The 11,133-nt window shown below is 39.5% G+C and overlaps 1 protein-coding gene across 1 annotated transcript in view; it reads left to right on the top strand.

Moving 5' to 3' along the window:
• Positions 1 to 531: 531 nt before the first annotated feature.
• Positions 532 to 11,133, top strand: part of LOC139757323 (acyl-coenzyme A thioesterase 1-like) — a 198,621-nt gene continuing 188,019 nt past the window's right edge. Inside the window, exon 1 of the mRNA XM_071677747.1 lies at positions 532 to 767. The gene's annotated coding sequence lies outside the window, so the exon portion shown is untranslated. The remainder of the gene's footprint in view (positions 768 to 11,133) is intronic.

Raw genomic sequence — 11,133 nt, 5'->3', positions numbered from 1 at the left:
ATGTAACATATAAACCTACCCTTAACTTATAATAGAAATAATGAAAGTTGAAAACATGATAACCCTTATGTATTGCTCTCACTATCTTACCCAAAGGCAGGGTTAACATGTATTGTTCACCGGAGGAAAATCTACAAAGAATATGTTAAGTGTCGTCAAATGTGACGTGTGTAGACATGATGCCAGCATTCCACATATGGGTGAGGCTGAGAGAAAAGACAGCTAACTAGAGTAGAGGAATGCAACGTAACAATCACTGAACTGCCAAATACACCCGAACTGAACCTGTTCAAAAAAGTTGAGAATTTGTTCATGACAATGATTGACGCGTAATATTTGTAATATTTTCCTTGTTATTTTGATGGGTTTCGATTAAACTTTCCAAATAGCATTAACATACTCTAATTAATGTTTGAATATCCCCCATATACTGAAATAATACCAAGTTTGTCTCTAAATACAAAATTTAAGGCTCCAAAAAACGCACTAAGGCGCTAAATACGAAATTCCTTCGCTAGATCGAGCGCCAAAAGCGCTAAGATGGCAATTCTTGAGCACACCACAAACAATACTTACGTAAAAGTAGTTATCACTTAACATTTATCGAAACTGATAAATTTTTGAGATAATCAAATAGTGTTGTAATAGCTTTGAAGGAAGAGTATGTTTGTGTCGATGATATAATCATCCGATGGTAATGGTGTTGACCACACAGTAGTGACCTTCGTGCCAACATAATTATCATTATCAAGAGAAGTTGTAAGTCAGTAAGTCTTTACTGGAGGGTTTTGACATCTTATTATAACCAGTTTGAATACGACCGTTTATCGTAGGTTTCATTTACTTTAGGACAAGTTTTGTCATCATAACAGTTTGACTAGGCTGGTTCATGATAGGTTTGGTTGTGCCGACATCCCAGGTTGTACATGGTCTAGTGGCAGACACACTCCAAGTCATGCTGCACATTGAACAATCATAATGTTCTACACAATTACTTCTACAGTCTTCTACACAATTCCTCATAGTCTTGTACACACTTCCTCAATGTTCTACAGAATTCCTCTTAGTGTTCTACACAATTCCTCTTAGTGTTCTACTCAATTCCACATAGTGTTCTACACAATTCCTCATAGTGTTCTACACAATTCCTCAGTGTACCACACAATTCCTCTTAGTGTTCAACACAATTCCTCTTAGTGTTCTACACAATTCCTCTTAGTGTTCTACTCAATTCCACATAGTGTTCTACACAATTCCTCATAGTGTTCTACACAATTCCTCAGTGTACCACACAATTCCTCTTAGTGTTCAACACAATTCCACATAGTGTTCTACACAATTCCTCTTAGTGTTCTACTCAATTCCACATAATGTTCTACACAATTCCTCAGTGTTCAACACAATTCCTCAGTGTTCTACACAATTCCTCTTAGTGTTCTACACTTCCACAAAGTGTTCTACACTTCCACAAAGTGTTCTACACAATTTCACATAGCGTTCTACACTATTCCACATAGTGTTCTACACAATTCCACATAGTGTTCTACACAATTCCACATAGTGTTCTACACAATTCCCTGTTTGTTTTTGTGGTAATTAAAGTATAGATTATAAGCCTCAAAATGGAGACGAGTCTGGGCTTAGGGAAGGTCAAGATGGCACTCGGCTCGGTCAGACTGACACTTAATAAAGGGTTCGCAGATGTATATGACCACTTAAAGGGTTCACAAATGTATATAACCTCTTACAAAGGGTTCACAGATGTATAGGACCACTTAATAAAGGGTTCACATGTATATGACCCCTTAATAAAGGGTTTGCAGATGTATATGACCACTTAATAAAGGGTTCACAGATGCATATGACCACTTAATAAAGGGTTCACAGATGTATATGACCTTTTGATAAAGGGCCCACAGATGTATATGACTACTTATGTCCCACTAGATGAAATTCTTTTTAGAAATCACTGAGTATGAGTGTGTTACTCTGTGCCCCCATTCCATCTTTGTTTTTTCTGTGTGTGTATGTTTAGGTCTGGTAGACCCTTGGATAAAGACAGTGTAGGGGATAAAATCCATTTGAATGAAAAATGGCCAACAGATCATGGTAAGCTCTCTGTTTGTCAGTAAGAGGTTGATGGTCGTAGAATGGATGCCTTTAATACTAAGTTATTATAATGAATAGATTTTCTGGAATGATGAGAAGAGTAATAATTTTTTCATGTCAGTTTGCAGTTTTTTATTCACAACCATTTCTGTTTACGCTTTTTTGCTGTTTTACATCTTCATAAGGTAAAGTTAATCTTGAAGTAATTGTACATTTTTTTTATTTCAAGAAATTGCATTTAGATTTATTATTTTTCCCCATAGGGCGTGTTGCAACCAAGGGACGTGAAATGATTGTAACAGTACTGATCTAGGTCAGTGATCATTACATACCATATGGATATACATATGTAGGCTGTAAAGAGTTGGGCTGATGAACAAAAATGTAGCCTCTTGATCTATTTAGATACCTTTGAGTGTATATAGGCTGTGAAAAGCTGGGCCGTTGAGCAAAGATGTCTACATTCCTATACAAATACCTTGATTTGTATATAGATTGTAAAATATGTTGAAAAGAGAATCATTAAAGATTTACATGAAGCTAGACTAGGGCCATTTCTTTATCTTTCATATGATATGCTGATCTTCAGCATCTTGCAAATGGGTGCTAGGTAAAAGTATAATTGGGTAAAGTCGACATAGAATGAAACAAAAGGGTTATAATGAGATTCTGTACCAGATGCAATGAGAAGTGTCCTTAGGAAACCAAACATGATAGAGGAAAATGATATTGAACAGCAGGAAGAGGAGCGCATAGTTGTTGAGATGTACACAGTGAAACGTAATGTGAGAATGAATTTGTGTTGATCCTGATGGGATATATGGTACAGTATAAGTTTGTTGTTTGTTATCCCCTTCAGGAGGGTAGGAGTTGTTGTTCTTGACTAGAAGAGAAGGTGAATCATTCTAGGAATTGATAAGTCTGCCTCTAAGAAACTAGAAGTCCTGTTTAGATGTTGAAATTTCTTTTCTTTTGAACATTTGCTCCATTTATACAAAGGATTGCTCCATCCTTGTATGGAGTACTGCCCTCACATCTGGGATGCTTCTAGCTCTACATTCTTACTTGACAGTTGAAGGCAATCCAAGTTATAAACTCCCAGGCTAACTTCAAAGCTTGGCCCACTCGACCTGTGTGCAATGTTTGTTTAGTTTCCCTTTTCTGTAGGTATTACTTTGGTTTTCACTTCCAAAAGCTGGCCAATTGTGTGCCCCATTACTAGTTAGACCACACAACACTGAACAAGCTACTTTGTCCTATGATTACCGTATGGCTGTTGGCAACTCATGGGTGGACTATTTTGATGACTGTATCATTCCTTTCATCTCTAAGCTTTTGAACTCGCCAATGTCTCATGTCTTACCCAGAAACTATAACCTGGGACATTTTGAAAGACAGGTTTTTCACTTCAAAATTGTAAATACTATCCCATGTTTCTTTATTTTTCCAGTTCATTTTCCTTTATATGTCACTTAATGCCTTGATGTAGACTTCTGTCATTGACTGGAGTCTCTAGTGTAACAAATAAAAGGATAATGAAGAATGAGTAATACTGCAAATATTCCAGAATATCTTTGTTCATGGAACAGTGAGATACTTAACCAGAACCTTACACATTACTCTTGATAAAGGGACCAGTATGCAGTTCAGTGCCTGTTTCCAGTCTCTTTCCTTATGTATAGGTGTGACATTCCCTTGGCACTTTACCTCTTTTCATTGATGTCTTGAACAGTATTTCAAGTGGTTTATCAAGTGTACCTACACCCATCTTCAGCACATGTGAAATTTCATCAGGACCATGAGCCTTGTATGGGTAAAGTCCTTACTGTATTCTCTTAATATCATATCAAGATGTCTCAGTGATTTCCAAAACCTCCTCCCCATTCCATCTCCCTGGTGAACTCCATATCCAAATCTATATTACCATAGAAACTGTTGATGTTTGTGTAGCTTCCATGATTATGTTTACTTTTTATGTCTTGTCTCACCTCTGCTCCTTTAATGTCCATGTTTACCATATCATCAGACTTGAATGTTACATGATCATTTCTTCCAATTAGTGTGTCATATATAATATTCTCTTGATCCATACTAGAATGTGTGAGGATAAGATCTGATGATGATGGTGTATCAGTCCCTCTTATTCTAGTGTGCTTACTGACATGTCAATACAGTATCAGGTTGGTAGGGAAGCTGTGAATGCAGATATAGAGGAAGCTGAAATTTTCTAATATTGTTGAAGCAATAATTGAGAAGAAAATTGATTTAGCACAGCAGATGTTTAAAGTTGAGGAAAATGGACTATATATAGAAGTGCTTCATAGTGTTGATTCATAACTGTTGCATCAGAAATTTGTTTTACCCTCAATGGCATTTTGATTGACTGAATTTTGCTCTATTTAAGCCTGTAATTTGCCCAAAAATCCATTGTATTATTATGGCTGATGAAAGGAAGAGTACTAAATCAAGAGCAATAAAGCAAAGGAGGACAATAAATTTAAGGGTAAATTGATATGATTTTATGTGTTCTGAAGCTAGCAAACATGCTTGCAGCATCACACTTGGCCAGAAATATTGCTTTTGAGCATCTACACAAATTCCGAACTGAAAATAACATAGATTAGCTCTTCAGTACTGATGGTTCTTGCAATTCTGCCACTGGGAGGGTAGTTAGTGCTGCCATTGTGATCTAAGCCAATGTTAATAGATTAGAGGAAAATGTTAGAATAAACAATTGGGCATCTACCCTACAGACTGAATTTTCTACCATACTTATCATTATTGCGCTGGTAGAAATCTCTGCCATAGACAGTTTGATTATCTCTGATTATTTATCTCTTTATCTTCACCCCTTGCCCATAACACCCTGAGAGCAGAATGTAACATGTTGCTCACTGAAGCCAGAGACAAATATTTAGACATTATTGCTCAAGATAGAGTGGCAGATATAGGATGCTTTGGTCAAGGTGGTGTGTGAAGTGAGAAGGGTCATGGAAAATGATTTGGTAAACAGAGAAGAGGTAGTGAAAACTTTGCGGAAGATGAAAGCCGGCAAGGTGGCAGGTTTGGATGGTATTACAGTGGAATTTTTTAAAAAAGGGGGTGACTGTGTTGTTGACTGGTTGGTGAGGATTTTCAGCGTGAGTATTGCTCATATTAAAGTGCCTGAGGATTGGAGGAATGCATGCATAGTGCCATTGTACAAAGGCAAAGGGGATAAAGGTGAGTGTTCAAATTACAGAGGTATAAGCTTGTTGAGTATTCTTGGAAAATTATATAGGAGGTTATTGATTGAGAGTTGAAGGCATGCACAGAGCATCAGACTGGGGAAGAGTAGTGTGGTTTCAGAAGTGGTAGAGGATGTGTGGATCAGGTGTTTGCTTTGAAGAATATATTTGAGAAATACTAGAAAAACAAATGGATTTGTATGTAGCATGTATGGATCTGGCGAAGGCATATGATAGAGTTGATAGAGATGCTCTGTGGAAGGTATTAAGAGTATATGGTGTGTGAGGCAAGTTGTTAGAAGGAGTGAAAAGTTTTTATTGAGGATGTAAGGCATGTGTACGAGTAGGAAGAGAGGAAAGTGATTGGTTCTCAGTGAATGTTGGTTTGCGGCAGGGGTGTGTGATGTCTCCATGGTTGTTTGATTTGTTTATGGATCGGGTTGTTAGGGAGGAGGATGCAAGAGTTTTTGAGAGAGGGCCAAGGATGCAGTCTATTGTGGATGAGAGGGCTTGGGAAGTGTGTTAGTTTTTGTTCGCTGATGATACGGGGCTGATGGCTGATTGGGGTGAGAGACTGCAGAAGCTGGTGACTGAGTTTGGTAAAGTGTGCGAAAGAAGAAAGCTGAGAGTAAATGTGAATAAGAGCAAGGTTATTAGGTACAGTAGGGTTGAGGGATGAGTCAATTGGGAGGTAAGTTTGAATGGAGAAAAACTAGAGGAAATGAAGTGTTTTAGATATCTGGGAATAGATTTGGCAGTGGATGGAACCATGGAAGTGGAAGTGAGTCACAGGGTGGGGGAGGGGGCGAAAGTTCTGGTAGTGTGGAAGGTGAGAACATTATCTTGGAAATCAAAAATGGGTATGTTTGAAGGAATAGTGGTTCCAAGAATGTTATATGGTTGCAAGGCAATGGCTATAGATAGGGTTGTGCGGAGGAAGGTGGTTGTGCTGGAAATGAGATGTTTGAGGACAATATGTGGTGTGGGGTGGTTTAATCGATTAAGTAATGAAAGGGTAAGGGAGATGTGTGGTAGTAAAAAGGATGTGGTTGAGAGAGCAGAAGAGGGTGTATTGAAATGGTTTGGTCATATGGAGAGAATGAGTGAGAAAAGATTGACTAAGAGGATATGTGTGTCAGAGGTGGAGGGAACGAGGAGAAGTGGGAGACCAAATTGGAGGTGGAAGGATGGATTGAAAAAGATTTTAAGTGGTTGTGGCCTGAACATATAGTAGGGTGAAAGGCATGCAAGGAATAGAGTTAATTGTAATGATGTGGTATACCGGGGTCGACGTGCTGTCAATGGATTCAATTAGGGCATGTAAAGCGTTTAGGGTAAACTATGGAAAGTTTTCTAAGGCCTGGTTATGGAAAGGGAACTGTGGTTTCAGTGCATTACACATGACAGCTAGAGACTGAGTGTGAATGAATGTGGCCTTTGTTGTCTTTTCCTAGCGCTATCTTGCATGCTTGCAGGGGAAAGGGGTTGACATTTCATGTGTGGCAGGGTAGTGGTGGGATTGGATGAAGGCAGAAAGTATGAATACGTACATATGTATATATGTATATGTCTGTGTATGTATATGTATGTATACGTTGAAATGTATAGGTTTGTATATGTGCATGTATGTATATACATGTGTATGTGGGTGGTTTAGGCCATTCTTTCATCTGTTTCCTTGCGCTACCTTGTTAATGCAGGAGACAGCGACTAGTATGATAAAATGATAATGGGCGTTTATTTATATATATGTGTATATGAGTGGATGGACCATTCTTTATCTGTTTCCTTATGCTACATTGCTGATGCGGAAAGCATTGATTAGGTATAATAAAGAAAATCATAAAGCATAAAATATTTATTTTTTTTTATTTTGCTTCATCACTGTCTCCTGCATTAGAATGGCCCAACCCCCCTACATACACATGTATATACATACACGTTCACACACGCAAATATACATACCCATACATCTCAACGTATACATATATATACACACAGACATATACATATATACACTTGTACATAATTCATACTGTCTGCCTTTATTAATTCCCATCGCCACCCCGCCACACATGAAATAACAACACCCTCCCCTCATGTTTGTGAGGTAGCACTAGGAAAAGACAACAAAGGCCACATTCGTTCACACTCAGTCTCTAGCTCTCATGTAATAATGCACAGAAACCACAGCTCCCTTTCCATATCCAGGCCCCACAGAACTTTCCATGGTTTACCCCAGATGCTTCACACGCCCTGGTTCAATCCGTTGACAGCACGTCGACCCTGGTATACCACATTGTTCCAATTCACTCTATTCCTTGCACGCCTTTTACCTTCCTGTATGTTCAGGCCCTGATCACTCAAAATCCTTTTCACTCCATCTCTCCACCTCTAATTTGGTCTCCCACTTCTATTCGTTCCCTCCACCTCTGACACATATATCCTCTTTGTCAATAGATCCTCACTCATTCTCTCCACGTGACCAAACTATTTCAAAACACCCTCTTCTGCTCTCTCAACCACACTCTTTTTATTACCACACATCTCTTTTACCTATTATGACTTACTTCATCAAGCCACCTCACACCACATATTGTCCTCAAACATCTCATTTCCAGCACATCCACCCTCCTCCACACAATTCTATCTATAGCCCATGCCTCGCATCCATATAACATTGTTGGAACCACTATTCCTTCAAACATACTCATTTTTGCTATCCGAGATAATGTTCTAGACTTCCACACGTTCTTCAACGCTCCCAGAACTTTCGCCCCCTCCCCCACCCTATGATTCACATCCTCTTCCATGGTTCCATCCACTGCCAAATCCACTTCCACATATCTAAAACACTTCACTTCCTCCAGTTTTTCTCAATTCAAACTTACCTCCCACTTGACTCGTCCCTCAACCCTACTGTACCTAATAACCTTGCTCTTATTAACATTTACTCTCAGCTTTCTTCTTTCACACACTTTACCAGATTCAGTCACCAGCTTCTGGAGTTTCTCACATGACTCAGCTACCAGTGGTGTATCATCAGCGAACAACAACTGACTCACTTCCCAAGCTCTCTCATCTACAACAGACTACATACTTGCCCTTCTTTCCAAAACTCTTGCATTCACCTCCCTAACAGCCCCATCCATAAACAAATCAAACAACCATGGAGACATCACACACCCCTACCACAAACCAACATTCACTGAGAACCAATCACTTTCCTCTCTTCTTACACGTACACATGCCTTACATCCTTGATAAAACCTTTTCGCTGCTTCTAACAACTTGCCTCCCACACCATATATTCTTAATACCTTCCACAGAGCATCTCTATCAACACTATCATATGCCTTCTCCAGATCCATAAATGCTACATATAAGTCCATTTGCTTTTCTAAGTATTTCTCAAATATATTCTTTAAAGCAAACACTTGATCCACACATCCTCTACCACTTCTGAAACCACACTGCTCTTCCCCAATCTGATGCTCTGTACATGCCTTCACCCTCTTAATCAATACCCTCCCATATAATTTGCCAGGAATACTCAACAAACTTATACCTCTCTAATTTGAGCACTCACTTTTATCTCCTTTGCCTTTGTACATTGGCACTATGCAAGCATTCCTCCAATCCTCAGGCACCTCATCATGAATCATACATACATTAAATAACCTTACCAACCAGTCAACAATACAATCCCCCCTTTTTTAATAAATTCCACTGCAATAACCATCCAAACCCGCTGCCTTGCCGGCTTTCATCTTCCGCAAAGCTTCTCTGTTTGCTAAGTCATTCTCCCTAACCCTCTCACTTTGCACACCACCTTGACCTAAACACCCTGTATCTGCTACTCTATCATCAAACACATTCAACAAACCTTCAAAATACTCCATCTCCTTCTTACATCACCACTGCTTGTTATCACCTCCCCATTAGCCCTCTTCACTGAAGTGCCCATTTGTTCCCTTGTCTTACGCACTTTATTTACTTCCTTCCAAAACATCCTTTCATTCTCCCTAAAATTTGGTAATACTCTCTCACCCCAACTCTCATTTGCCCTCTTTTTCATCTCTTGCACCTTTCTCTTGACCTCCTGCCTCTTTCTTTAATACATCTCTCAGTCATTTACATTATTTCCATGCAAAAATCATACAAATGCCTCTCTCTTTTCTTTCACTGATAATCTTACTTCTTCATCCCACCTTTCTAATCTGTCCACCTCCCACACTTTTCGTGTCACAAGCATCTTTTGGCAAGCCATCACTGCTTCCCTAAATACATCCAATTCTTCCCCCACTCCCCTTACATCATTTGTTCTCACCTTTTTCCATTCTGTACTCAGTCTTTCCTGGTACTTCCTCACACAAGTCTCCTTCCCAAGCTCACTTGCTCTCACGACTCTCTTCACCCTAACATTCTTCTTTTCTGAAAACCTCTACAAATCTTCACATTCACCTCCACAAGATAATGATCAGACATCCCTCCAGTTGCACCTATTAGCACATTAACATCCAAAAGTCTCTCTTTCGCGCTCCTATCAATTAACATGTAATCTAATAATGCTCTCTGGCCATCTCTCGTACTTACATACATATTTATTTTTTATTTTATCGCTGTCTCCCGCTTTAGCGAGGCAGCGCAAGGAAACAGACGAAAGAATGGCCCGACCCACCCACATACACATGTATATACATACACATCCACACACACAAATATGCATACCTATACATCTCAACGTATACATATATATACACACACAGACACATACATATATACACATGTACATAATTCATACTGTCTGCCCTTATTCATTCCCAGTGCCACCCTGCCACACATGAAATAACACTTCCTCCCCCTAAATGTGCGCGAGTTTGCAAGTTAGTGCTAGGAAAAGACAACAAAGGCCACATTCGTTCACACAGTCTCAAGCTGTCATGTATAATGCACTGAAACCATAGCTCCTTTTCCACATCCAGGCCCCACAGAACTCTCCATGGTTTACCCCAGACGCTTCACACACCCTGGTTCAATGCATTGACAGCACGTCGACCCCTGTATACCACATCAATCCAATTCACTCTGTTCATTGCACGCCTTTCACCCTCCTGGATGTTCAGACCCTGATCACTCAAAATCTATTTCACTCCATTTTTCCTCCTCCAATTTGGTCTCCTACTTCTCCTTGTCTCCACCTCAGACACATATATCCTCTTGGTCAATCTTTCCTCACTCACTCATTCTCTCCACGTGATCAAACCATTTCAAAACACCCTCTTCTGCTCTCTCAACCACACTCTTTTTATTACCACACATCTCTCTTACCCTATTATTACTTACTTGATCAAACCACCTCACACTGCATATTGTCCTCAAACATCTCATTTGCAGCACATCCACCCTCCTCCACACAACTCTATCTATAGCCCATTCCTCGCAACCATATAACATTGTTGGAACTACTATTCTTTTAAACATACCCATTTTTGCTTTCCGAGATAATGTTCTCAACTTCCACACACTCTTCAACGCTCCCAGAACTTTAGCCCTGTCCCCCACCCTATGACTCACTTCTGCTTCCATGGTTCCATCCACTGCCAAATCCACTCCCAGATATCTAAAACACTTTCTTCCTCCAGTTTTTCTCCATTCAAACTTACCTCCCAATTGACTTGTCCCTCAACCCTACTGTACCTAACAACCTTGCTCTTATTCACATTTACTCTCAGCTTTCTTCTTTCACACACTTTACAAAATTCAGTCACCAGCTTCTGCAGTTTCTCACATGAAT

The sequence above is a fragment of the Panulirus ornatus genome, chromosome 25, assembly GCF_036320965.1.
Source record: "Panulirus ornatus isolate Po-2019 chromosome 25, ASM3632096v1, whole genome shotgun sequence".
In the NCBI taxonomy this organism is placed as follows: Eukaryota; Metazoa; Arthropoda; class Malacostraca; order Decapoda; family Palinuridae; genus Panulirus; species Panulirus ornatus.
This window is presented reverse-complemented; position numbering and strand designations above follow the sequence as displayed.